This window comes from Lutra lutra, chromosome 4 (assembly GCF_902655055.1).
Source record: "Lutra lutra chromosome 4, mLutLut1.2, whole genome shotgun sequence".
NCBI lineage: Eukaryota > Metazoa > Chordata > Mammalia > Carnivora > Mustelidae > Lutra > Lutra lutra.
In genome coordinates this window covers 165,090,918-165,118,885 of record NC_062281.1, presented here as the reverse complement: position 1 = coordinate 165,118,885, position 27,968 = coordinate 165,090,918, and the positions used below count along the sequence as shown (strand labels likewise).

The window sequence follows — 27,968 nt, the reverse complement described above, 5'->3', positions numbered from 1 at the left end:
TCTCAATATATATATTATATCTACATAATCTTGGTAGAATATAAAATATCAATAGAAAACCTGTTTCATTATCTTTACATTTCTGCTATAACAATCCAAATGCTCCCTAGGCAATGAATTAATAACAGAACAAGTAGGGGTGTTGGGTAACTTTAAGGGATGGAGAGGAAAGAAATCTCTATGAACATTTCAAAGTTTTTTTTTTTCCAACTTCATTAAATCAGCCCACGGTGCTGAATTCACTGGGTCAACCCTGTAGCGACTGCCTCTGCCACAGAATGCTTTATGTGCTTCTCAAAATTCTCCCCTGAAGTACTTCCTGACAGCACGGCAGTAGAAAGACACCCCAGGAATTCTGAAGACATAACCCAAAGCAGCTTACTGGAAGCATGAAATTTTTATATCTCCTGTTTAATCTTTAAATGCCATGTGAATTTATTCTTCCACCATGTGGCAGTAGTTTTAATGAGGAAGAAAAATTCAAAATGATTTTCCCCCAAAGTTCCAAGTAACATCCAGGAAGACGTGCCCAGTTTGTCCTATGATTTCATGTGCCCCTGGCATGACGCCCCATGTTTGAGAAGCACGGCTTTCACTGGAGGAAACAGGAAGTTCCCCAGATAAAGGGGTTTTGTCTGTTTCCAGCAGAGAAGGATCTTCACTCTGGCACTGCCAGGAAACCAGTCCTTTTCCACCCAAAGGACAGCATTTCCTGAAGAGCAGATACATGTTCCTTTCCAGCCGGTGGAGAGTCTGCGAGGTGAAAAGAAAAAGGCCTGCCACAGAGTGAACAATGGAGCTGTAGGCAAGCAACGATGTACCCATCACAAGGAAAGAAAGAGGCCAGGGGCAAGTGGGGTCAGTTTGGGGAGAAGAAGAAAAAACAATAGCGAAGAGGTGAGCAGAGGATGCAAAGCACCAGCAGGAAGGCGGGAAGACAAAGGGGTCAGAGGAAAGGACGGCAACAGGGTTTGCGCAAAGATCAGCAAAGTCTGAAATAATGGGGAGACAGCAAAGCACAGATAAGCCCGGGCCACCAAAAGGATCTATATCCCCAGCTTCCTAGAGTCCCTAGCACTGCTCCAAAGAAACTTCCTCTCAAATAGCTCAGTGCCGCCACTCTGTCCTCTCATCGCCATTAGCCCATTGTGTTGTGTTGTGATGTCCACAGAAGTGAAGTTTCTGGGCACCCATGGAAAGCTCAAGTTGCCAGGTGGTTTCCAGAATTAACTCTAAATTCTATGAACCATAGATAAACATAGGCCTGAAAATCACTTAACCAACCCTTGAATTAATGCAAGTCAGTGACAAGCATCTTCTCCCAAATTTAATGAGCTGAAAATCCTAGGGGCGCCTGGCTAGATGAGTCAGTAGAGCACACAGCTCTTGATCTCCAGGTTATGCGTTCAAGCCCCACGTTGGGCAAGGAGATTACTTTAGGAAGAAAAAAAAACCCACATTTCCTTGTTGGTTTTCAGTTATATCTCTTGGATTGTTCGGTATCAACTCTGAGTATGTTATGGGCTGGGTACCTGGATAGGCTCCTCCACAAAGGTCCCACTCATCCTTCCCCACTCTGCTCCCATACAGGTGCAGGGACTCCCACAGCCGGGGCTGCCAGACCTGCATTGCTCTCCAAAGACCCATCCCGCCCCCCCCCCCCCCCCCCCAGAGCAGCCAAGCAGGGGAGAAAGTGAGATGGCTCCTACAGATCATTCTTCAGGAAATCCCTGGGCTCCTGGCCAGTCACACCAAAGCCCAACGGCACCACAATCAGGCAAAGAAATCAAAGCGAAGCTCTTCTCTTCCGATTATAATAGAATAACAATTCTCAGTTTTCAAACTCAGGTGTGCAAGGAATGCAACTTTACTGTTCTCTAATGATCTAATTTATATTTAAGTCCTCCACCTGGTAATTGCACAAAATTCAAGGTCTCTCCCCCAGCCTCACCTCCATGGAGTTACATCTAAGTTCCCGGGCCTTACTCAGGGAGTGCCACGGTGCCAGAGGCAAAGGGTCCCCTGGTCCTCCAAGATGACCCCATCCTCCAGCCTCTGCCCACACCTCCTCTCTCCCCTTCAGCCTTGGATCACTGGTCAGAGTCCCACAGAGACCTCCCAGGCACAGACCTCCTCAGCCTTCTCTAAGCCAACCTCCAAGCCCCTCTGCCCCTCTCCAAAGCACTTTCCCTGCCCTTTGCTGTGCAAGGACTCTGGGGAATGCTTGGGCAGGACTTCTCTGCCTCTAGAGGACAAGAAGCCACCTCTGCTGCTTGGACACTCCAGGCATTGGGAATCAGAATCACACCACTGTCCTGGGCTTTACTAAATACAAGAGCACAAGCTTCCTCCCACACCTGGATCCACAGACTTGGGGGGGGGGGGGCTCATGTAGTCACCGCCCTTCAGGTATCAATCTAGACAGGCAGCCAGTCTCCTGAGGGGCACACGCATGGGCCTCTCCTCCTTCCCCTCTAACTCCCCCCTCCCCTCACCAAGGGCACCATTACCACAGTAGGAATGGGTGGGAGGAGGATGAGGAGTACTAGAAAAACCTTCTCTTGTCCATCAGGCACCCTTCTAAATCTACTATCTATGCGCTAAGTCCTTTGGTGCTCCCATGAGGACCAGGCTTTGGAAAATCAAAAATCAAGCATTGATTTCTGGATTCCGCTCTGTCACTTGCCCCCTGCCACACCCCACACCCCACCCCGGGGCAATGAACATGGAATGTCCTAGCTGCCCAGGCAGGAGGATGTGCTGTAAGTACAAGGAACCACAGGGACAGAAACCTCAGTGAGTAACAACTGGTGTGTTAACTCACTGCCCCCTCGTCCTTCGGCTGCCTGCATGGCTATGGCAGTGTCTGCCTCCTTGTCATGCCTTGTCCCTTTTGAGCTTCCGCCTTCCAAAGTCCTTAGCAAAAACATCAAATAATTACATGCTGTAATTGCTGGTTACGCAGGGATGGGAGGAAAGGGCAAAGGGGCTTTTGGCAAGTCACATCGGGGTGAAACAGCATGAAAGTCCACGTTCATGAGCAGCATGTGTTTAAGAAATAGAGGGCAAGTATCCCATTTAATGTTTTAAAAAAGACTTCATCTCTAGATGTACATACATGAGCGAATGTACAGAAAAGAATCATGGGAGAGCAGTGAAATTGGGAAGGGGACTTCCACATTTTTCCCTATATGCTGTACATCATTTGAATTCTTTCCAAGGAGAACGTATCTGTGTTCTGTAGAAAAATGGAAGGTAGGATGCCCCGTGGAACAGAAGCAGCAGATAAAGGTAGATAGACAGGCAAGAAGGATGGAGAAAGAATGCCATTGTTAGGAATTCCATCCTTGTCATGAAGCTGGTAAAATACAGATAGAATTTAATCATCCTGATTACTATCTTTCAACTGGTAAAGCAACACAAACTTGTAGGAAATTTGGAAAATGCAAAGAAATATAAAAATGAAAATCATCAGTAATCCTACCCCCAAAAGATAATCAGTATTGACACTTCGGTCTATTTTCTACCAATATTAATACATGTCTCATGAATATTTTTACTTATGTGGGATCATTCTCTGTAAGAAACTTCATTTTGCTTTTTTGTAACTTTTGTCACTGTTTTTCTACCTACAAAAGTAATATGTTCATTATTGTAAAGAAAAAATTCAGACAACTTATGAAGGGATATTTCTCATAATCTCCATGGATATAGCTTGGTATGTATTTTCCAATAAAACACATATTTCTTTAAATGAGATAATGAATGTTCATGAACTTACTCTTTTCATCAGCCATCAGTCTCTCCTGGCCATCTGATTTTTTCAGTTGATACAGAATTATATCATTCTTTCTACCAGACATAGTATATTTTATTATACAAAGTTTACCTTATTTACCCAGTGCTATATTAACAGACACCTAAAATATTTCCAATTTTAAGTATAACCAAAAAATGCTGTATTGAATATTTGATCCTGATATGTATAATTTCACACACTTACACAAATGTTTTCTGAGATAAAATTCCTAGAAATTGATTGTTAGGTCAAATGGGGTGCACATTTTCAATTTTAAAGCATGTTGCCAAACACCTCTAAAAATGCTGTAAAAGGGCTCCTGGGTGGCTCAGTCAGTTAAGTGTCTGCCTTCGGCTCAGGTCATGACTTCAGGGTCCTGGGATCAAGTCCCACACTGGGACAGGCAGCCTGCTTCTTCCTCTCCCTTTCCCTCCTTCATGCTCTCTCTCATTCTCACTCTCTCAAATAAATAAATAAAATCTTTAAAAAAAAATAAAAAATTAGAATAAAAATAAAAAATACAATACAAAAAATACAAAAAAAAAAAAAAAAACAAACCCCACCAAAAAATACAAATGCTATAGAAACAGTTCCAACAACAGGGTATGACAGTACTCTTCTGAAAAACCTTAGCAACACCTGGTATTATCGATCTTTTAATATTTGATGACATGACTGGCAACACATACCATATTATTACTATTTTACAAATATTTTCCTTAGCTTGACATTTACCTCATATTTAATTACAATTTTAATTGTGCTTTTTGAAGAAATTTTTAATTTTATGCAGTGCAATTTATGGTACCAAGATTTTCAAAATGTGGACCCATATTTAATTATGGAATTTTCATCTTATATTTAAATATTGAAACTAGCTGTAGCTTACTTTGGCTTAAGAACCAAAGTGAAGATCCAGGTTTTTTTTAAATAAAAAATTTAATGAAGAATGAATTACATACAGAGAGGTACACAAAGCGTAAGTGCACAGGTTAATGAATTTTCACAAAGTAAATTTCATGCACCCCATGTGCCACACCCCCATTTGCCACATCACGAGCCATAACATCTGGTGCAGAAAATAGAACACGACCCACACCCAAGGAGCCCCCTTAACTTCCCCTTCCAGTGGTTACCTCCCCGAGGCAACCACTATCCTGATTTACATCACCAAAGATTAGTCTGCCCTTGGTATCTGGCTTCTTTCTCTCTGCATCGTGCTTGAGAAACTCACCCATGTCTCTGTATGTTGGTTATAGATTACTTATTCTTACTCCTGTATACATTCCATTGTATGAATATACTATGATTTATTTATCCATTCTACTGCCTTTGGACATTTGGGTGACTTCTGGTTTGAGGCTCTTAATAATATGAGTCCCATGAACATTCTCACATAACTGTTTATAACCACACATAGCCATCTGCTGGGTATCTACCTAGGTGTGGAATTTGGAGTATGGAGTAAGTGCGTTCAGCTTTAATAGACTATCAGTTTTCCAACGTAGTTGTATACTCCCACCAATAATATAGAAGAATCCAATTGTTCATATCCTTGCCAACACCAGCTATTATCTGACTTTTTAATTTTGTCCATTCTAGTGAATATATAGAGACACTAACTGTAGCTTTAATTTGCATTTCCCTGAGAACAAATGAAGTTGAGGGCTTCTTAATATACTTATTGACCATTCGAACATCCTGTGTGTATACTATTTACTTTTGTTTTTGTCCTTTTTTGTCTATTTTCCTACTGGTCTACTTGCTTTTCTCTTACTGGTTTTTAGTTCTTTAAAATATTTTCTACTCTATGGTTTGACCTTTGTTTTTTAAGATTTTATTTATTTGACAGACAGAGAGATCACAAGTAAACAGAGAGGCAGGGAGAGAGAGAGGGGGAAGCAGGGTTCCCGCTGAGCAGAGAGCCCGATGTGGGGCTCGATCCCAGGACCCTGGGATCATGACCTGAGCCCAAGGCAGAAACTTAACCCACTGAGCCACCCAGGTGCCCCTAGCTTGACCTTTATGGTGTCTTTTGATGATCTGAAGTTCTTGATTTCAATTTAATCTACTTTATCAATATTTTTCTCTATACTTAGTGCTTTTGTGTCTTCTTTAAGAGATGTTTGCTATCCCAGGATTACACAGATATTCTCTTATGTTTCCTCCTAACACCTCTATTGCCTTAGCTCTCATAGATCTACAATGCAGCTGGAGTTAATTTTTGTGAAATGATTTGAGGAAGAGGTCAAGATTCATTTTTTCTACATGGATATTAAATTGAACCAGCACTGTTTATTGAAAAGACATCCTTTCTCTTCTACATTTCAGAGTCACCTTTGCTGTAAATCAGGTGAACTTATAACGGTCTCTTCCTAAATTTCCTAATAAAATTGTTCCATTGGGCCCTTTGTATATTCTGGCACAAATACCACAATTACTATACTTAGTATAGTACTTAAGGTACTTAAGTATAGTACTTGAGGTACTTAAATACCTCAATTACTATAGCTTTATAATAAGTCTATATGTCTGGTAGTGGAAGTTCTCTCAGCTTTGTTCTTATTCTTCAAATTGTCTAAGCTAATTTTGGCCCTTTTCCTTTCCATATCAATTTCATAGTCAGTTAATGTCTCTTTTAAAAACCTGTTGAAATTCTGAATGGTTTGCACAATTTACAGATAAATTTGGGAGAATTAACATCTTTACAACATTGAGTCATCCAGTCTATGAACATAGTATATTTCTCCATCTACTAAAGTCTTTTTTAATTTCTCTCAATACATATTCTTGTTTTCAGTGTAGAGCTCTTATACATCTCTATTACATTTATTCCAATGAATTTAGTGTTTTTGAGGCTATTGCAAATGCTATCACTTTTTAGATTTCATTTTCTATTTTTTGTTACTAGTATACAGAAGTACCATTGATTTTTATATATTTACCTTGTATCCAACAGCCTGCTAAATTTTCCTATTAATTCCAAGAGCTTATCTAAAGATTCTTTTGGATTTTCTGAATACTCAACCATTTGCCTCCTAATAGTGACAGTTTTATTACTTTCTCTGCCCTTGCTGCAATGGCTAGAAGTTCTAATGCAATATTAAATAGAAGTTGTGAGAGCAGCCATCCCAGAGAGAAGGCTTTCAACTCCACTATCAAGTATGATGTTTGCTTTATTTGTAGGTACTTACTATCAGATTAAGGAATTTCTTTTGCTAAGACTTACTCTTTTTTATGATGAATCAATGTTGAATTTTATCAAATCTTTTTTCCACATCTATTGAAATGATTGTATATATTTTCTCTTTATTCTGTTATTTTGGGGGATCACTTTGACTTATTTTCAAATGTTAAGCTACCTGTGAATTCCTGAAACCTGTTCCATTGGTTACAGTATATTAACCTTTGTATACATTATTGAATTCACTTTGACTATATTTTGATTAGGATTTCTGTATCAATGTCCATGAGAGGGTTCAGTCTTTAATTTTCTTTTCTTATGATGTCCTCATCAGGTTTTGGTATAAAGGTTTTTCTTAAGAATAAGCAAGAACATGTTACATCTTTTTCTGTTCTCTGGGAAAATGTGTAAGATTGATTTTATTACTTCATTTTAAACATTGGGAAGACTTTATCAGAAAGACTGTATGGGCCTACAGAGCCTCTTTGTTTGTTCGTTTGTTTATCTGTTTGGTAGGAAGGTCTTTAATAATGAATTCAATTCTTTAATTCTTTAATCCATTCAGATTTTTTATTTCTTCTTGTGTTAGTTTTGATATGTCAGGCTTTAAAGAAATTTGTTTATTTTGTCCAAATTGTCAAATGTGTTGACATAAAATTGTTCATAACACCCGCTTATTAATAATCTATTTTAGGGGTATCTGCCTGACTCAGTTGGTAAAGCATGCCACTTTCGATCTTGAGGTCGTGAGTTCCAACCCCATGTTGGGCATAGAGCCTACTTAAAAAAAATAATAATAGCAATCTGTTTTATACTTAAATGCCTAACCACTTTCTCAGAACCACTTGTTAAATAATATGTCTCTTAGAAACTGTGATAAGCTATCTCTATCATTCTAATTTCATTTAATAAGCCATTCTAAAATATGTGTTGGCTCAAACCATGACCCAGACATCATTCCAGTGCTAGGAATAAGCATTAAATAAGGCAACATTCCTCTTTTCTTTCTTTTTTTTTTTTTAAAGATTTTTATTTATTTATTTGACAGAGAGAAATCACAAGTAAGCAGAGAGGCAGGCAGAGAGAGAGGAGGAAGCAGGCTCCCTGCTGAGCAGAAAGCCCGATGTGGGGCTCAAACCCAGGACCTGGGATCATGACCTGAGCCGAAGGCAGCCTGAGCCACCCAGGCGCCCCAACATTCCTCTTTTCAAAGCTTAAACTTAATGAAGAATACAGACAATAAACAAAATTGTGACAAGTATTCTGAGGAATACAGCAGGGTAAGGGTGTGAAGAGGGGGAAGGCAAGGGCTATTTTACATGCAAGAATCAGAGAAGATCACTTTGAAGAGGTTATATCTGACCGTAGACTGGAATGATGTGACAGAATAAGCCATAACAAGATCAGAAAGAAGAACTGCAAAGGCCCTGAGGTAGTAATAGAACTTGGGACAGTCTAGAAAGAGCAAAGAGGCCAGTGCAACTGTAGCATAGTAAGTAAGAGAGAAAGAAACAGAAGATAAATTTAGAAACCTAGTGGGGAGCCAGATTGTACACTGTCCTATAGAGTGTGGCAATGATCAGGGATATTCTAAATGGAAAAACACCAGTTTGGAGCATGCAAGTAACATGATATCATTTATGTTTTAAAAGATCCTCTAGGGGAGCCTGGGTGGCATAGTTGGTTAAGTGCTCAACTCTTAATTTCAGCTCAGGTCATGATCTCAGAGTTGTGAGATGGAGCCCCACATTGGGCTCTGGTGCTGGGCGTGGAGCCTGCTTAAGATTCTCTCTCTCTCCCTCTCCCTCTGCCCATCTTCCCCCTCTCCCTCTCAAAAAAAAAAAAAAAAAAAAAGAGGGGGGACTCCTCCTCTAACTATGTGTATAGAATAGACTGGGGGAGGCTATTGCAATAATCCAAGCAAAGGATGGTTATGGCTTGGATGATGGTGGGAACAGTAGAGGCCAGGGTAAGTGCTCAGATCCAGTGTATGTTTTGAAGGCAGAGTCAACAAGACTTGTTGACCTAAAGTCAACAACTTGTTGACCTAAATGTGGGAGTTATTAGAAAGAGAAGACTCAAGGATAATTTCTCAGATTTTGGTCTGAACAAGTAGATAGATGGTAGTACCCTTTTATGAGCCTGAGAATAAAGGGAAAGGAGCAGGTTTAGAGTAGGGAAGTTGAAAATCGTTAAGTTTGGGATAAGATGTGTTAAGTTTCAGATCTTGTTAGATACTACAGCGTAGAATCAAAGTGAGCAAATGAATATATGGGTCAGAAGAATGATGAAAACTGGAGATATAAACTTAGGAGTCATGTACAAATAGATATTTAATACCATCAAACAGGAAAAAAATCATCTAAGAATGGAGAAGAGGTCCAAGACCTGAGCCCTTCCATCTCCAACTTAAAAACTGGGAAGAGAGAATCCATAGCAAAGATGACTGAGGAGTATCCAATCCAGTCAGGTGAAATTCCCATACATGTGTGTTTCTGAATTCAATTCTCTTCTTTCCTGATCTTTCGGTCGATTCTTGGGTCAGTCTTGATTCCTTCAACTCCAAATAACAAACAGTCCAACTCATATAAGCTTAAGCAATGAGAGAAAAACCAGGTATGGCTCTAACAATGTCAATTGCCATCCTCGTTAGTAGAGTGGTGAGTATCCCGCCTGTCTAACAATGTCACTTGGATGCAGTTTCTTTCCTATGCTTTCCAACATGGTGGCTTCATTGCTGGTTTCATGTAATAGGGACAAGGCTGGGGTCCCACAAAAAGGAGGGGGACAGCACTCGTGACCATAAGAAGCTTATAGTCAAACCAAATTCAGGGCGGCAGTTCTAGAAAATCAAGGTGATATAAGACAATCCTCAAAATCTGTGAAAAGGCTGGCCAGTGATTACAACCTATGTTTTCCTTTTCATCTTGCTCCTCTCGGTACCTGGACAACCTTCTCTGCTGTCTCTAGTTGGGGACAGAGAGATGGTTTTACTTCTGGTTCACCTTTACCCTGAGTAGTTCCAGCTTTATGTGGAAATGGCCCCCAAGAGACTCTCTACCTTGGGCAAGCTACAGACTTTGACTTCTAACCTCCTTGTCCTGCAAGGCTGCCAAAACCAAAGCCCTGTTTTACTAGAATCAACAAATATTCTCAGGGCAGAAGCAACTTAACCCTTCCAGTGATCAACCTATCCCTCTAGGTTCCCACTAGACCTTAGTTTTCCACCTTCTAGTGCCTTTGTCTCTCTTCTCAGTTCTTTAGTGCCTTTAAGGAAATTTAATTTTTTTAACTTAAAAAATATACTAAACATTTTAATATTTTTCAGTAGGAACTTTTGTCCACATAACATTGCCTATCATTATCAGAAACAGAAGGCTACCATTTCCTTCTTCATTGCCATTGGATGAGTTAGTTTTCCTTGGCAGTTACAGTATTTGCATGAGGTTCCTCTGGCCAGGAGAGGGGAGGACAGCCATGATACTCTTTCAGATGAGCTATTTTTTTGCAATCCAAAGGCCCTTCCTCCCTGCTCCCACAGAGACAGGACACCTCCCATAAACATGGCAGCTTGCCAGTGTGGTTTTTCAGGTAACCCCACTTCTTTTGCTTCTTTGAGCCAACCTACCTACCAGGAGCTGCACGCCCAGTTCCTATAACACTTACTACAAGCAAGGGACAGAGCTTTTTCACACCGGGTTGCACTTTTCACCTCAAAGAACATGATTTTCTAGAACTTTCTAAGATCTGTAGCTCCTGGGCTCTCTCACCATCTCCATGCTGCTTCTCTTCATTTCTTCCCACAAGCCTTCCACCTGATCTCATCTATTCAGGACTCTCTCTTCACACACATTTTGAAGCTTATGGATTACATTTCTCTCCTAATTTTGTGAAAAAATAAAAGTCTGCAAGGTTTTCATTATTATTTTTTCACCTCCCTTGTTGCTTTTGAATGTTTTTCAGGAAAAGAAGGGGAAATGCCAACAAACACAGCAATGTTTTTACAAAGGTTGGAATTGTCTTGATTCCTCTTTCTTTCACATCTAATACCAAATACGTCCTCAAGTCCTGTCAATTCTACCTTCAAAATATATTCAGAATTTGTCTACTTCTCACCACCTCTGCGTCCACCCTAATCTAAGCCACCACTGTATTTTATCTGGACTATCACAGTGCCACCTTAGCTGCATTACTGTCTATTCTCCATACAGCATTTACATTTTTCAAGACAGAAGCCAGATCGTGCAACCTGTGCTCAAAATCTTCCAATGGCTCCCTATCTCAGTAGAATAAACTCAGTCTTTAATATATGAAGCCCTATGTTCCCTCCAACTTCCCCTCTCCCCTTATTCATTGCATTCCAGCCACAATACCCTCCTTGCTATTCTTCAAACAAGTCAAGCGTACTCCTACCTCAGGGCCTTTGCACTTGCTGAACCCTCTGCAGGGAATGCAGCACCCCTAGGTTTCCTCATGGCTCACTCCTCACTTCACTCACATCTCTGCTCAAATAGCACTAAATCAAGAGGCCTTCCTTGAACGACCTCTCTAATATAATAGCATAACCCCCGGCATCCTCTCTGTTTCCTTACTCAGTTTCTATTTCTTCCTTGCCCTTATCACCACCTTACATATTTTAGTTTATTCGCTTTTTTGTTCAGAGTTGTTTGTTCGCCCCCCCAACCCAAATATAAGCTCTACGAGAATAAGACCTTTGTCTGTTTTTATTCCCTGATCTATCACAAGAATCTGGAACAGTGCAATAAATACCACAGAGTGAAGGCAATGGCTACAGAGCAACCCCACTGCCGGAAGTCCAGTGAAAGCAGAGACCGGACAGCTCCACCCTCTCCACCACAGAGCACCCTCTCACCTCCCTGCCATCTCCCTACCATCCAGGTTTTTTGTTTACTCATCTACCTTTCTTTTTTTTTTTTTAAGATTTTATTTATTTATTTGACAGACAGAGATTACAAGCAGGCAGAGAGGCAGGCAGAGAGAGGAGGAAGCAGGCTCCCCGCTGAGCAGAGAGCCCGATGTGGGGCTCGATCCCAGGACCCTGGGATCATGACCTGAGCCGAAGGCAGAGGCTTTAACCCACTGAGCCACCCAGGTGCCCCTCATCTACCTTTCTAATGTCACCACTGTCAGCCTGAATCCAGAAGTCCTTCCTGCCTGAGGCTCCCCAGTTCAACCATTTCAGTGTTCGAATCCCAAATATCTAACTCGTCCACCTTCATCCAAGAACCCATCCAGAGTCCCATTAGCCATTGCTGGGGGGCACAGAAGGAGGGCGTGGCTGTATCTGTTCATATGCCCAGTAGAGTCACCCTCTCTACATGCTCTGCAATGAGGAAAACTGCTGGGGACCGTTCATTTAAATACAGAACAAGCCTCCCGTAATGCATCCCTGGCACTAGCAGAGAGAATGTGCCTAACTTCCTTCCATAAGTGTGCCTCTAACTCAAGCGCCGTCCGAGTCCCGGCGAGTAATACAAACGAGTGAAGAGGGCAGCGTGGCAAGACGGCAAACTAGAAGCAGCCGCTCTTACTAACTACTGTCAAGGAGGAACGTGGGCCTGGTGTTGCCAGATCTTCTGAGGGCTCAAGAGAAGCCAAGAAATTGGAAATTTCAGGATGAAATCTCCCACTGTTGAAATGCTGACAACGAATCCAATTTTTAAAAAATAAAACACCATGCAGACCAAATAAAACACATCTGGTGACCAAATTTGGCTCAGGGCTACCAGGGCGTGGTTCTGTTTTACACAGTCAGCTCAAAAATAGGACACAAGTAATTTATCACGCTCAAAAGCAATGTGTCCCAGGGGGGTCCGGGTGAGGATTTCATTAGCTGAAGTAACCAGGCCTCTCAGCCCCCGTTCACAGCACCTGCCCCATCCTCTCTACCAACCCTCTACAGACTCCTGCTGAGTTTACACCAGGAGAGACAAGGTGGAAAGCATTCAGGCTTTAGAATCAAACAAACCTGGGTTAAAACCCGGGGTTACCTCCTAGCATTCCAACCTCTCTAAGCCTCAGTTTCTTTAGCTGCAAAATGAGAATACTAAGGCCTACTTAGAAGGGTCTGCAGGAATAGAGGAAATGTGAGCAAAGTACCTGGCCCCCAGTAGAGGCCAAGAGTAAATAACTATGGTTCACCGATTAGGAGCTGCTGTCCCCGTAGGAAGATGTGACACCTGAAAACCCACGATGGCAGATACAGGATGTTCAGAATCGGCTGATGCCACCTAAGCCTCGATGCAGAATAAAGAAAGGCTAAAATACGTATTTAGTAAGTAAAATAAAAATGGGAAATCCAGCCCTTCAGGGCTCCAGAACTGCACGCTAAACGAGCTGCTTGTGAACTGAGTCCAGAACGTCTACATGTATAGAAACCAGCACTAATTAAAATTCGCAGACATCAATTATCTGGTTATTCAAGAACTCTCTCAACTTCTAAAGTCATTTTTTGTATGCATATTTCAACATAACACCGAAGTCAAGTCAATGCACGCTAATTCTCCAATGGCCTACCAAAAAAAAAAAAAAAAAAAAAAAAAAAAAATTAATCTTGTAGCTCCCGGAGACACGACTTTAAAAAGAAAGCCCTATTTGCCAAGTGCAAACCTTGATGGCGTTCCCATCTGGCGTGGACTGCCAGTGGCAACAACAGGACAGCCCTACGTCCACCAACAAATACAGGGGAGCCACAGCTGCAAACAAGGATCTAAAACCCCTGGAGGGGTGCCTGGGTGGCTCAGTGGGTTGAGACTCTTCCCTCAGCTCAGGTCATGATCTCAGGGTCCTGGGATCCAGCCCTGCATCAAACTTTCTGCTCAGCAGGGAGCCTGCTTCCCCTCCCCACCCCCGACCCCCGCCTGCCTCTCTGCCTACTTGTGATCTCTGTCAAATAAATAAAATCTTTAAAAATAAATAAATTAATTAACTTAATTAAATAAAAAAATAAAACCCCTGGAAATAATGCCTCCCTCGTCCACCCCTAGCCTGCCCTGTGCTCTCCAGGGAGGCGTCAGGCAGTGAAAACCCCTCAAGCCAGGGCCAGAGGACCACACAGAACACTTGGCTTCATACCATACAGCGTACATCTCAGGAGTCATGCAACAGGAAGGGGGTCTTCCTACAGGGAAACAGGCAGATGATGCGCCCTCCAGGACCCAAGAGGACCCTCAGCCACAAAACCCAGGAACACATTTCTACCAGCAGAGACTTTGAGGTGCGCTTGTCCACCAGGAGGCTTCAAAAGAACGAAACTTGTCCCATCGGCTGCACTTTCCCCTCCCCGCAAGAAGAGCCCAGCGTCCCCAACCCAGATGTGCCTGGACCTTAGTCCTATCTCCCGGGCTCTCGGGGCTCTCCGAATCATCCATGTCCATTACCAGTTTTCCTCCAGGGAGACCCAAGCACCGAAAAATCACTTCCCTCCTTCCCTCCCAAGCCTCTTCTAGGAGGCAGGTGATCAGGAATTATGTAAGCTGTTTTCTAGATTAAAAAAGAAGAAGAAGAAAGAGGGGGGAGGGAGTCTACAAGGGCTGGAGTAAAATTCAAGATTGGCCAGGAGCTGACAATCCTTGAAGCTTGGCATCCAGTGAACAAGGGTCTGTCATACACTTTTCTCCATTTGTGTCTACTTAAAATGTATCATTAAAAAAAAAAAAAAAAAAAAAGCTTTTAAAGTGGTGTGGGGAGAAGACACAGATACAACCTGAACACAAAACCAAGGGTCCTTCCCTCTCCGCCCTGTGTTTGAACCCAACAACATCTGGGAAGTCCTCAGATTCATTCAGATCCATAACCCAGAGGGGTCATGCACTCCTAGAGAAGAGACAGCATCTTCTACAGCCCCACACTCGCTGTCCTCAACAAAATCACCTTTGAAAAACTCCCTAGAACTTTTCAAAATTATTCTGGCATGACCCAGCTTCCCTTCTTGGCCCGCAAAGCTTCTGCCTCCAGAAATCACCCCTCCAGCCTCATCCCACTACAAGAGCCTCTACTTCCTGTTCCAAATGAGCGTGTTGAGCAATCCGGCTATTGAAATAGCTCCTGGGTGGCAGACGGATGCCCGTACTCCAGCGGCTTGTGCAGCTGGTTCTCCCTCCTGGGGGTCCAAAGTGAGGAGACGATGATCACTTTCAGGGAGTCAAGGAACCCCTTATATGACCTTCTTCTTCCTCTTCCCCTTAGCTTCAACTTGGTCCTCATAAGAAAAAAAAAATGCTTTGGTTTTTGTTTTTTGGTTTTTTTTTTTATTCCAAAGTGGATTTCGTCAATCTCAACACTGTTGACATTTGGGGCTGAACAATTCCTGGTTGTGGGGACTGTCCTGTGCATTGTAGGATGTCCAGCAGCCTCCCCAGTCTCCACCCACTAAATGACAGGGGAACATACCCCATTCGTGACAACCCCAAATGTCCCAGATGTAGCCACACACTCCCTAGGGGGCAAAACTTAAGAATCATTGGTCTAAAAGATATTGAAAAACCTAGACCAATGTTCTCCTGGCCAAAAAAAATTATTGAAATTATACAGTTTATTTCCACATCCACTATTAGACAACATATTTCAGCATATAAATTTGTGAGTATGAATATTCAAGACATGCTACATCCACAGCCAGAAACACATAAATTAACAAGAGAAAAATAAACTTATAATACCCCCAACTATTTTTCTTGTCTTTGTGGTTTCCTGTGTAAATCGTACTTGGTTCTTCCAGATGATCTTGTTTGCCTGTCAATGTGACAATCATCTCACCCCCGCCTTCTTTGAAGTGCCCCATAATCTGCATTAGAAGGAAAAGCTCTTTTTTTAAAAAAATTTTATTTATTTTATTTTTTTATTGTGTTATGTTAATCACCGTGAATACATCATTAGTTTTTGATGCAGTGTTCCAAGATTCATTGAAGGAAAAACTCGTAATGATTCTGAACACTCCCCAAGGTGTGCTGGCTTTCCAGCACTTATCTAACAGGTGTCCCTGGAAAACAGCATCCCCCAAAAGAAGGCTTCCTGATGAAAGCACAGAAAAGCATGGCCAACGTGTCTGATACATCTTCAGACAACACCAGATTCCCGACGTGACCAGGAAGCACCGCAAGGAGCTAAAGGACCCCGAGTGAGAGCTTGCAACCCCCACAGGGAAATAAATAGCATTACAAGTCTTCAGTAAGCACAGGGAGTTTCCCGCTGTATTTAAGTGGGACACTCCCTTCTTGAGAAGAAAGAAAATCTGTTCTCAGTCTGCTGGGGACTTGTATTGGCCACAGTCTATTATCAAGCTTTAGGGAACAGACATACACAGCTGTCTCTCATCCCCACCCTGTCAGACTCCCCAGCTCCATGCGGGGGTTCTCCAATGCCCCCCTCGCCCCAGGGAGAAACTGACTTGTTCTTCCCCTCTGAAGCTTGTGGACAGGCAAGCAAAGGGGAGTGGGGGGTGTCTTTTGGGGTCCATTCCTCCCTCTGTTATCCCATGCCACTGCCTGTCTCAGTCTGGCTCACTCCAATCTTAGATTCTGGCCAAGGCCTCCTAACTGTCCTCCTGGTTTCATATTCCCCCTCTAATCCAGGTTTTATGTCAATGATGGTCTTTCAAGAGCACAAGCCAGAAGGGCCCAGAATCCTTCTGCGGTTTCCTACTCCCTATCACTGGACAACGCCCCAGCTTCTTTGGTGCACTTGTGAAGCTCACCCAACGTTTGACCCAAGAGGCATCCCACGAGGAGCGGGCAGAGCGGTGAGTAGGAAGGGGCACACATGTGAAGGCTTATCCCCCGGAGAGATGGAGGGAGAAAGGGCAGGAGGGTGTTAAACTCCATGACAGAGCTTCCTTTCAACCCTGACTTCTTGTGATTCTGAGAACTCCTCGGTCTGCACTCTGAGCCATCATCCGACCCCAAGCCTCCTGCAGAGTCACGCCAAACTGTCCTCCCACCAATGTCCCTCACATATGCTACAGGATGACTTCTCTCCTGGGCCTCTTTCATTTTTTTAATTACAAAAGGGACGACGCTGGTGACAACAGCATAAAATAATATCGAGGTATTTAAGAGGCAGCCTCTCAACCTACCATTTCTCCAGCACCCTACCAGGTGAAGTGGAGTTAGTTCAACTGCTTCAGCTGCTGCTGTTCCCCCAAGGAGGGAATGCAAGGCAGCGAGAGGGTCTGTCTTGCCCAAACATCACACCTTAGCAGGCGGCAGAGTGAAGACCACAACAAGAGCCCCAACCCCAGTGTTTGTCATTTCACTGTACTCTTTTTTTTTTTTTTAAGATTTTTATTTATTTATTTGACAGACAGAAATCACAAGTAGGCAGAGAGAGAGATTGGAGGAAGCAGGCTCCCTGCCGAGCAGAGAGCCCGATGCAGGGCTCGATCCCAGGACCCTGGGATCATGACCTGAGCCAAAGGCAGAGGCTTTAACCCACTGAGCCACCCAGGCGCCCCATTTCACTGTACTCTTCACCCACGCTACAGAATGCAATGCTGTACAGACAGAAGGTAGAAATAATTACCTGTTGAAAGAATAACCTGTGGAAGCAGGACAGCACAGTAGCTGGTTAAGTACTTGAACTCTGAACTCTGGTTCCCTGGGTTAGAATCTGGCTAACCTAACTGTGCAACCTGAGTCAATCACCTAGGCCTTGATTTCCTGGTCTGAAACAGGGTGATGACAGTACCTCCCTTACAAGGTCATTGTGAGAATGAGATAACTTAGTATCTATAAAGCATCCAAACCAGTACGTGTGTTAATAAAATCACCGTTGCAACTCTAATAGAAGCCCCCAAACACAATAAATATTCTTAAATTCTTAAAATGGGGACTGGTGGGGTGCCTGGGTGGTTCAGTGGGTTAAAGCCTCTGCCTTCAGCTCAGATCATGATCCCAGGGTCCTGGGATGGAGCTCTCTCATCAGGGCCCACATAGGGCTCTCTGCTCAGCAGGAAGCCTGCTTCTCTTCCTCTCTCTCTCTCTCTCTGCCTGCCTCTCTGCCTACTTGTGATCTCTGTCTGTCAAATAAATAAATAAAATCTTTAAAAAAAAAAAAAAAAAGGAGGCTGGCAAATCACAACTGCATCTTGTTAGCTCCACAACTTGTCCCAAAAGAAATCAGCGTGTGGGAGAAACTCAGAAGATATAACCGGAAAAAATAGCTAAGTGACCCAGTGACTGAAACCATTATTCCGGGGAGGAATGACCTCATAGATCAGTAACACCTACTGCATCCAAGACTAAAAAACCTTAACAGCCTCTGGCAGTCATTACCTAAGTAAAGTGGGCTGCAAATCTGTTGGAGAATTGTTTTTACCATGATAATATTTCTAGTAAATTGCTGCTTCTATACTAAACATACCGGTGTTGCAGAACTGGCATACTAATAGAAAGATTATTATAGGAACACTATTAACATGAATTAGATATTATTAAAGATTCAACACTACAACAGTGCCTGATTACAAGAGATCTCAGGCTGTATTGCTTAATGGGCAGATAAAAGTGCTAATTAAGCCCACTCGTAAAGGATGTCCCTAGGCAGGTCTGCAAACCATAGGTAGCAAGAGGTCTGCATACTAAAGGAGGAGCTGTATTACCAACCCAGCTGCATACAGTCCTACCGGGAAGATGGGGAAAGCACAGGAAGAGCCAAGGTTTTCTGCACCAGGCGGGTAACCTGGTATAACAGACAAGTATTCAAACTTAATCTGGATCTCAGGTTGGTTGGTTGGTTTTCCTTAGATACCTCCTCAGCAATACCAAAACCTCCTTTGCTTGAGAAGAGCAAATAACTCACCACAGGTGGCGACCCTCAATAAACAGCATAAGCAAGGAGAGGCAGAGAAAGCCTTGCCATTCTTACCAAAACCTTCCCAGGCAACCAGAAGACACAAGCTAGCTAGCTCTCCTGACAGCACCTTGGCCCAAAGCATCTCACCGCAAACAGCCTAAAGCTCTCAGTGGCTCTTAAAGAGTTGCTAGACTAAAGACATTAGCCATGCAGTTTCAGGATCTATTTTGCTTTCCCACCTTGTTAATTAACTAATCAAGGATGGCAAAGCACCTCACAAATATAAACTGTCAGGGAAACGCTACGTAAATTCGCCTACCTGGTCTAAAATGTCAATACTAAATTAGGAAAGGGAGAAGAGCTGAGCGGGGGGCTGAGCTGTCCCCAGTTGCTGCAATCCTGGGGCCAGGGCTCGCTAACGCAAGGCGGACCGACCCGTGTGCCCTGCAGCAGCCTCTGGCCCCCGGGCAGGGCTCTCGGCAGGACTTCTGGAAGGGAAACCTGGACTGGAGCCACCCCGGGGCAAAGGGAACGCTGCGCGCCAGGCGCATCCTCGCGGCTCAGCCTCCATCTCCCCGCATCTCGGGGATGTCAACAAACGCCGACCACAAAGTGAAACTTTCCGGGCCCCCGCTGTCGCGCTGGGTCTCTGCCCTCCGCCCGGGACCGCGTCGCGGGCACAGGTGTGGAGCCGGGCCTCGGGAGGGGACCCCCTCCCCCCAGCCCCTGCGATTGTGTAATCGGCCCGGGAGGGGGTGCTTGGTTCCCGCCCCACGCCTGGCCGCGAAGGCGCGGCCCGGGGACCCCGCAGCAGGCGCGGCGCCCGGGGCTGTGGGGGGTTGGGGAGGACTGTCGTCCCGCCCCCCGGGACCGCCCCCGGGCGGCCAGGGGAGCCGCGGCGCTGACACAGCCCGGAGGGGGCGCCCGCGCGGCGGACCGAAGCCGAGGAGGGGGCGCGAGACCTCGGCAGCGCGGCGGGCCTTACCTGCGCACCGAGCCGGCACGGCGGGAGGCGGCTCGGGATGCCGGGACGGCGGGCGGCGAGCGGCAGCGCTGGCAGCCACCGAGCCACGGCATGTAAGGAACCGCCGCGGCGGCTGCGGCGGCGGCGGCGGCCGCGGGACTGACAGCCCCAGGCCCCGCCTCCAGGCCCCGGGCCCCGCCCCCTCCGCGGCCGCGCGGCTGGCCCCGCCTCCTCCGCCCACCGCCGGGGTCAAGCTCGGTCCACCAGCCGGGAGGGCGGGGGCGCTCGCTTCCGATTGGCTTAAGAGATGCCCGCCCCGCCCACTCCCCCGCCTCCTCCTTGGCAGGGAGCGGCGCATGCGCGGTGGCGGCGACCGGCAACGCACAAGTCTGAGCGCTGCGGTTCTAGGTCTCCGGCGGTGCGTACCGCGCGTCCTTCCTAATCCGGATGGCTGGGAGCCCTCTATGGCCTGAGGAACCAGGAATCAGACTCAGACTAGATGGTGGATTGTCCTTATTCAGCCATGGACACATCTATGGGAGAAAACCAAACCAGAATGGGCCAGGCTCTGTGTAATCAGAGGAGACCCCAAAATTGTGATCTGCAACAGAAAACGAGCCACCAACCCGGATGCATCTGCGACGGATCCCAGGGTGCTTTATCCACGAGCTGGATTCGCTCCCTGGTCAGCAAGAGTGATGTGTGTGCAGAGAGTCTAGTAGTTGAGAAGCGAGATTAGGGCGTTAGGGTTGTTCCAACAGAGAAAATGAGGGATGCTGAACTAAGTGGCCCTTCTCCTCCAGCACTTACCTCTCCACACCCTCTCTCTGTATCTCCCACCTCTCCTTCTGCACTGGTGCCAGTACCCTCAGCCTGTAAACAAAGATCAAGTCTCTCCCAGCATGGATAAACTGAGACCCAGCAATTTCACTCCTAAGTATGTACTCAGGGAAATTGAAAACATACCTATGCAAAAACTTGTACACAGATGTTCACAGCCTATTCATAATGGCCGAAACTTGGACCAGTTAGAAGGCCCATTATTCGATGAAAGGGTGAATTATGGTTTATCCATACAATGGAACATGACCAGACTATAAAAGGGAATGAAGTAATATGGATGAACATTGAAAACTAAGAAAGCCAGACATGAATAACCACACAGCGTATGAGTCCATTTGTATGAAATGTCTGGAATAGGCAAATCTACAGAAAATAGATGAATGGCCACCAGGGGCTGGGAGTGAGAGAAAATAGGGAGTGACTGCTAATGGGCATGGGGTTTCTTGGGGTGTGATGAAAATGTTCTGAAACTAGATGGAAGTAATGACTGTACAACTTTTGTGAATACACTAAACACCACTGAATAATACAGTTTAAAAGAATAAATTGTGTGGTATGTGAATTCTATCTCATTTTTTTAAAAATCAACCTACAAACAAATGAAAACAAAAATCAGCTAACTCCCTTGAGGCTGTACCCTTTCCAGCTACTTTGCATTTTGCTACCCTTTCTCATCCAAGATATTTGCAGTGGAGGCCTACATGTTTTTACCCTTCCCTCCTCATCTTCATTTATATATTAGCTCCCTAGAATATGGCTTCTGCTGGTACTAGAGCTGAAATCTCCTCTCTGCTTGAATCCTGAAGCTTTCTATGACCCTGAACATTCCTGGTTCTCCTCTTCCTCTCCAATCTTTCTGTCTTTTGACCTTCCCTTGGCAAGCCTATTTTAAATATTAGTGTTTTCTGTGACTTCTCCCAAATTCCTTCCCAGGTTCTATTGTCCATGTCTATGAGTTCAGTTACTGGTTCAGATTCTAACATCCACCTGATGCCCCCACAGGTTTCTCATACTCAGTGTGTCCTAAGCAATTTGTCATCTTCCATCCCCCTGCTCTCTACCTTCTCTCCAGTAGTGACATCTACTGCTGCCTGCTAGGACCTGGGAACTATCTTTGATTCTTCCTTCTTCCTCCTTCTTCTAGAGTCAACCACCAATTTTTATCCCATAACTGTTCTTAGATCCCACAGTCCTTCTTCCTTGGTACTACCGCAGCCCTAATTCACACCCCGATCATCTTTTGCCTTCTGATTCCCTTCATCTTTGTTCTCTTCAAATCTAGCTTCCAAGCAGCTGTGGACGTGGACACCCATTGCTTTAGCTGATACAGCCGGCATTCCTCTTTCTCATGTTAGCAACACCTGATCTTGCTTTAGGAACCCACTGTCCCCCCAGTGAAATACAGGCTTGATGAGACTGTCAATCAAGATGCTGACCTTACCTGACCCAGGCTAGGTGTGCCCTCAAGCTGAGGCAATATGACTGTCTTCATCTGGAAATTTAATCCCTAGCAGAGCCACATAAAAACTGAAAGTGGTTGGACCTGATTGTTCCCAGCTAAGGAGACTCCCAGGTAATTCCTGCTATCTCTGCCTTCAGAACTCCATTCAGAGTCTGGATGCTGCAGCTTTTCCTTCAGTTTTCTGAATGAGCCTATCTCTTTCCAGAGTATTCCTTCTTTGGATATTAACCAGAGTTGCCTGCAACCATAGAATCTAATCAATACAGAATTATGTCTAAGACACAGACCTTGCCTTTACCTACCTACGTTTACAGCTGTTTAGAATCATCCCGTCATACACACACTGGAGAGCCTCCAAGGTCTGTGTCCCACCTCCTACCTGCCTGCCCTCCCACACATTTTCTCCCCACTCTCTACCTTGCCCTTGTACTTCTGCCCTTCTGAATTCCTGGGACATTCATGGCAATACCCTGTAAGATTTCATGCCTCCGTGTTCATGAGTCCCCTCTGTGTAGAATACCCTCTCCTGTTTTCCCCCAGCTAACTTCAACCATCCCTTAAGGAGTTCTCCTCCAGAAAACTTTTCCTGGCTCTCCCTACTCCCAACATTCTTGTCCTCCCCTGTGTTCTTAAAGCACCTTATTCTTCCACCTATTAGTGCACTTCCTGCTGTGGTATCTTACTTACCCATTTAATTATCTGCCTCTCCCACTAAACTTGGAGTTCCTTGGGGTCTGTAGTCTTCCTTTCTGTATCATTAGAGCTTAACACAGTGCCTGGCCCATGGTGGGTGCTCAGAACTCTTCCCTTCTTCTTCTTTGCTTATATAATCCCTGAAGAAGAGAAAGAGATCTCATTGAGGGACATTAACAAACATTTTTTCCCAGAAGGATGAGAAGCAAAAATTCAGGACTAAGGCATCTCATACAGGTCGTCCAAAAACTGTATTCCAATACCAAAAAAATGTTCCAGAAGATGGTTAAACCCTGAGTAAGACTGAAAGACACTTATTTAAATGATACGGCTCTCATCTCTGAAATCTACTCAATTTCTCCTAAAAACCTTCATGGCTTAATGAGATGCAAAATTAAGTAACTCAGACAATTGTACTCATTATTGTGACTAACTAAATCATAGCCAAAGAATAAATTGAATATAACAAGAAAACCCATGGTTTCATTTAGATGTCTGTTGTGTAAAATGTACTACCTCAAGTGGGATTACATAGCCATCCATGTGTAAATGCTGAGGAGAGCTGGGTTCTAGTTCCACTTTGGCCATAACCAAGTGCTTGACTTTGGGTGAGTCCCTGCTCTCGGATACTTGCAGTCAGCCTCCCCAGTACCCACTCCTTTATCGTACCACCATCAGCACATTTCTTTGGAAACGCAGTTTATCTGCACTCTAACCCAAGTAGTCCTGCTTCACCTGACTCCAAACTCCAGGAGTTAAGCCTAGTTGACTTAAAGCAATCATTCTATCCCATCTCTTTGGTTACGGAAATCAGTTCCATGGAAGACATGAAGCCCAGTCAAGACCATGAGACTTGAAAAGACATTTTCTAGGACTTCTGACAAAAAGAAGATTGCTGTCCCTGCTGTAGCTCCTGTCAATGATATAAGGTCTAGAATTAATACAGCCACATGTGATCACAGGGATAGAGACTAGATTGCCAGAGAGTACGTGAATCCTGAGGAAGGCCAAATGGGAAGGACAAAAAAAAAAAAAAAAAAAAAGAACCTCAATTACATTGTTGAGCAGTGAGTAGCCACATCAAGCCACACCTGAAACTCTTACTCCATACTTTCCAGTTATATTGGGACTACTCATGTACCCCTAGTAACAGCACTTAACAATCTTTCTAGGCCTCTATTTTCTCATAAATGAAATAAAGATAATATGAATAATCTTTAAGAATTCTGCCAGCTTTCACATCTTATAACTCTCTGAAGAGTAAATAGACTCATAAAAATGTAAGTGCATGGGGCACCTGGGTGGCTCAGTCATTAAGTGTCTGCCTTCAGCTCAGGTCATGATCCCAGGGTCCTGGGATCAAGCCCCACATTGGGCTCCCTGCTCCGTGGGAGGCCTGCTACTCCCTTTCCCACTCCCCCTACTTGTGTTCCCTCTCTCACTGTCTCTCTGTCAAATAAATAAAATCTTTTTTAAAAAAAATATAAGTGCATTATCATTTACTAGTAAGCACTAAGGAAAAAAAGACTCTCCAATATATCCCAACAATAGATAACTGAAACTAGAAATATAAACAGAAATCCTTAATCTTTGCCTATACCAGGAGTTACCCAGATCTCTACCTTCCCCCCATGCTTCAGCCTCTTGTTTCTACACTCTGAAAATAGGAAGGGAGGGGTAGTCTGGGGAGGAAGCATATATAGCAGGCCTGCTTTAGAAAACTGGATTCTTGGGGCGCCTGGGTGGCTCAGTGGGTTAAGCCTCTGCCTTCGGCTCGGGTCATGATCTCGGGGTCCTGGGATCAAGCCCCGCATCGGGCTTTCTGTTCGGCAGGAAGCCTGCTTCCTCCTCTCTCTCTGCCTGCCTCTCTGCCTACTTGTGATCTCTCTCTGTGTTAAATAAATAAAAAAAATCTTAAAAAAAAAAAAAGAAAAGAAAACTGGATTCTTGGGTGCCTGGGTGGCTCAGTTGGTTAAGCGACTTCAGCTTAGGTCATGATCCTAGAGTCCCAAGATCAAGTCCCTCATCGGGCTCCCTGCTCAGTGGGGAGTCTGCCTCTCCCTCTGACCCTTCCCCTCTCATGCTCTCTCTCTCTCTCTCTCTCTCTCTAATAAATAAATAAAATCTTTAAAAAAGAAGAAGAAGAAGACTGAATTCTTATGATGGTACCCACGCCTAAGATGATTTGTTCGGGTGCTGAACTCTTCCACCTGAATGAACTCTGACCTGAGCATGCCCTGTGCCTTCTCTATCTCCTCAGATATGATCTCTGAAAGCTACATTTAACTTACCAGCATCCCCCCCACCCCCAATATCTGCATTCCCAGCACTGACCACCTTCAATCAGTTGGAAGAGATGATGTATTAGTCAACAACTCCAGAGCACAGATTCGTTTATCTGTAGCAACAAGGCCTAGAGGAAGGAGACCAGAATGGTTATTTAGTGGAGGAGAGTCACTTAATAAAAGAGATTAATCACCTTCAGAAGCCTGAAGGGTTGGAAAAACTGATACACTGCACTAGCAATTACGTGCAAAAGCTTCACACAGGGATATGTGGCCCATTTAGAATAACGTATCTGGATATACAATTGTAATCAACATCTTGATTTGGAAAGCCATTGCCTGGGTCCCTGCCCAGTACTGCATTGGGATGCCGGGGCGGGCACCAGGAGCATCAGGAAGAGGTGATGTGGACAGAACAGGGGTTGCTTTCCTGGAAATAGAAATTAAGAACCTGCTGCTGATTAAGTTTGTTCTTTGTTCTGGCTTTGCAAAATTCATGGGAAAAGACAGATCTCCAGCACAGCTTTGATTGATTCATTTAACATTTTATGACCAGATAACCTTTGCATACAGAGATGACTAAGACAATGTTCCTATTCTTCAAGGGCTCAGGAGCTGGGGGAGGAAACGGACACCAGATCAGTCAGGTCGCAGCAGGAAACAGAGCTCGCCCCATATGGCTCAAGCGAAGACTTCAATGAAAGGACCATTTGTGGGGTGGGAAAAGGCACCCACATTCCAACAACAGCAGGAAACCATTACTACCCCTGAGAATGAAGAAGCAGCATAGGAAACAGGAGAGGGGGGATGTGGAGAAGAGGATGTCTAGCAGGAGCTATAGTCAGGCAGAGATCCTGCCAAAGGAATGGCTTCAAAGCAGAGAGAAGGGGAAAAGCACCTTGAACTCTTGCCTTCCTCCCATTCTCTAATCTGCAAGTGCCTATCATCGGCTGACCTGAACAGAAAACCCGCCAGGCAAGGGAGTCCGGATGATGTAGTCCATAGGGCTCAGCCTCCCAGGGAAAGAATAAGGCAGAGAAGGGTGGAGAATAGAGCTGGGAGCATTAACAAAGAAGAATCAGTCCACCCCGCTGGCCATCCGGCCCCTAGGTTTTCTCTTCATTTGAGTGACGAAAGTCTTGTCTCAAACACAGGGGGAAACAAGTGTCATCAGGCACTGTAGTATTCCTGGTGATGTCATTGCAAGTGCCCTCCCTGGTGGGAGGTTAGCTACCCCAGGATTCTTCATACAAAGTAGTAGGAAAAGGGGGCAGGGTGGGAGAGGGGAATGAATTAGAGGAAAAAAAGAATAAAATAAGTACAGCTGCTATCTTCCCCTTCCGTAGCCTGCTTGTAGACCATAGGTGGTGCTCTTTCTGACTCGGTTGCTGCGAGGAGGGTCGGGGTGGAGAATGGAGAGAGAGGAGAGCCTCAGCCCTATAACTTGGGCTCAAAGATACCCACGGACTGCACATTCCCCACCGGACAGCGCTGTGCCTCCGAAACCCACCCTGTCTTTCAGCTCTTGCTCAGGGGTTAGTCCTCAGCGGTGGAGCGGAGAGTGGGGGAAGAAGGAACACTCAGAGTCTGGTAGGGCTGCCTGCCCCATGGGGTGCATCGCCGCCCTGCCATACGTCACCATCCCAGCCAGCGCTAATGTGGCCCTGCTGTTTCTCTGCCTTGAAGAGATGAAGGAGCGGGCCTTCCCGCCTAGGGAAAGAGAAAGAATTCGACTCAACGAAGCAGCTTTGGCCTGGCCGAACCCCGCCCACCTCTTACCTAGCCGCCATCTGTTCTGTGTCCACCCAACTATGGTCTGTCTCCCCAAGGGATTCTCATCGTCTTTGTAATGATTCCTCAGATGCATCGATGTCCCTCTCCTGTCTGTGGCCTTGTCAGGGAAGGGATGAGTGGCCGGTGCTGGTTCCCCGTCAATGCCTGGGATGTGGTTTCAGAGGTAGGGAGGAGACAAGTCTTAGAGAACCTGTAGCAGGAGGAGCGAAGGATGAATAGGAAAGTGGTTACCTAGCATAGGGTTCCATTTACATGACATTTCCAGAATAAGCCAGTCTGTAGAGACAGAACACAGATTCATGGTTTCCAGGGGCTCAGGGGAAGCAGGATGAGGAATGACTGCTTGATGAGTATGAGGCTTCCTTTTGGGGTGATGAAAATGTCCTGGAACTAGACAGTGACCATCGCTGCGCACACTGTGAATGTACCCAATGCATTGTGTAGTTAAAAAGTGGCTCAGATTGCATGGAGCACTGGGTGTGGTGCAAAAATAATGAATACTGTTATGCTGAAAAAATAAAAAATTAATTAAAAAAAAGTGGCTCAAATGGTGACTTTTATGTTATGAGAATTTTATCACAATAAAAAAAAATTAGTCAGGCAGTTGGATTTTATGTTAATGGGAGGCTGAAGATGCTCAAGTTTTCCAGCGTGAATCTGGCGGTGACTGAAATAAACGGAGCTGTGGGAGAATCATTTGACCTTGAACTCCCTCTTGGAGCATCTGTCTCGTTCAGCATGGGGAAATGATGGGGATGAGGAAGAGCAGGTGGAGAACAGGCTAAGTGGAGGACGCTGGCTCCGGAAAGGGAGAAGGGCAAGCATCTGGGCCATACACCTTTCTTTCCTGGATCTTTTTTTAATTTTGATGTCATATATTTTCTATTGTTTTTGTTCATTTCTTTGTGATTATTCAGCCTTCTATCACCTTCTTATTAGGGAGAATTCCAAGCAGGAGGGTGTCCTCCTTTGTAAATCTTGGTTATGGAGAGGGAACATTCTTCCCAGTACCCACAATGAGAAGGCCAGAGACTCTCCCTCTGGCTCCCCACCTCCACCTGGCAGCCACACCAGATCTCCAACATCTGGCTCAGCTAGCAGAGTACTCCTTCTGGGACTTCGAATCACAGACA

At 44.8% G+C, this 27,968-nt stretch overlaps 1 protein-coding gene across 3 annotated transcripts in view; it reads right to left on the bottom strand.

Annotated features, from left to right (window-relative positions):
- Nucleotides 1-20,055, bottom strand: part of HIVEP3 (HIVEP zinc finger 3) — a 461,322-nt gene extending 441,267 nt beyond the window's left edge. For 2 of the 3 annotated variants that reach the window (XM_047724524.1, XM_047724526.1), the window contains exon 1: nucleotides 19,780-20,054. The gene's annotated coding sequence lies outside the window, so the exon portion shown is untranslated. Of the gene's footprint in view, nucleotides 1-19,779 lie in introns of all 3 variants that reach the window. The other variant, XM_047724531.1, reaches the window with a different exon arrangement.
- Between the last annotated feature and the right edge of the window lie 7,913 nt (nucleotides 20,056-27,968).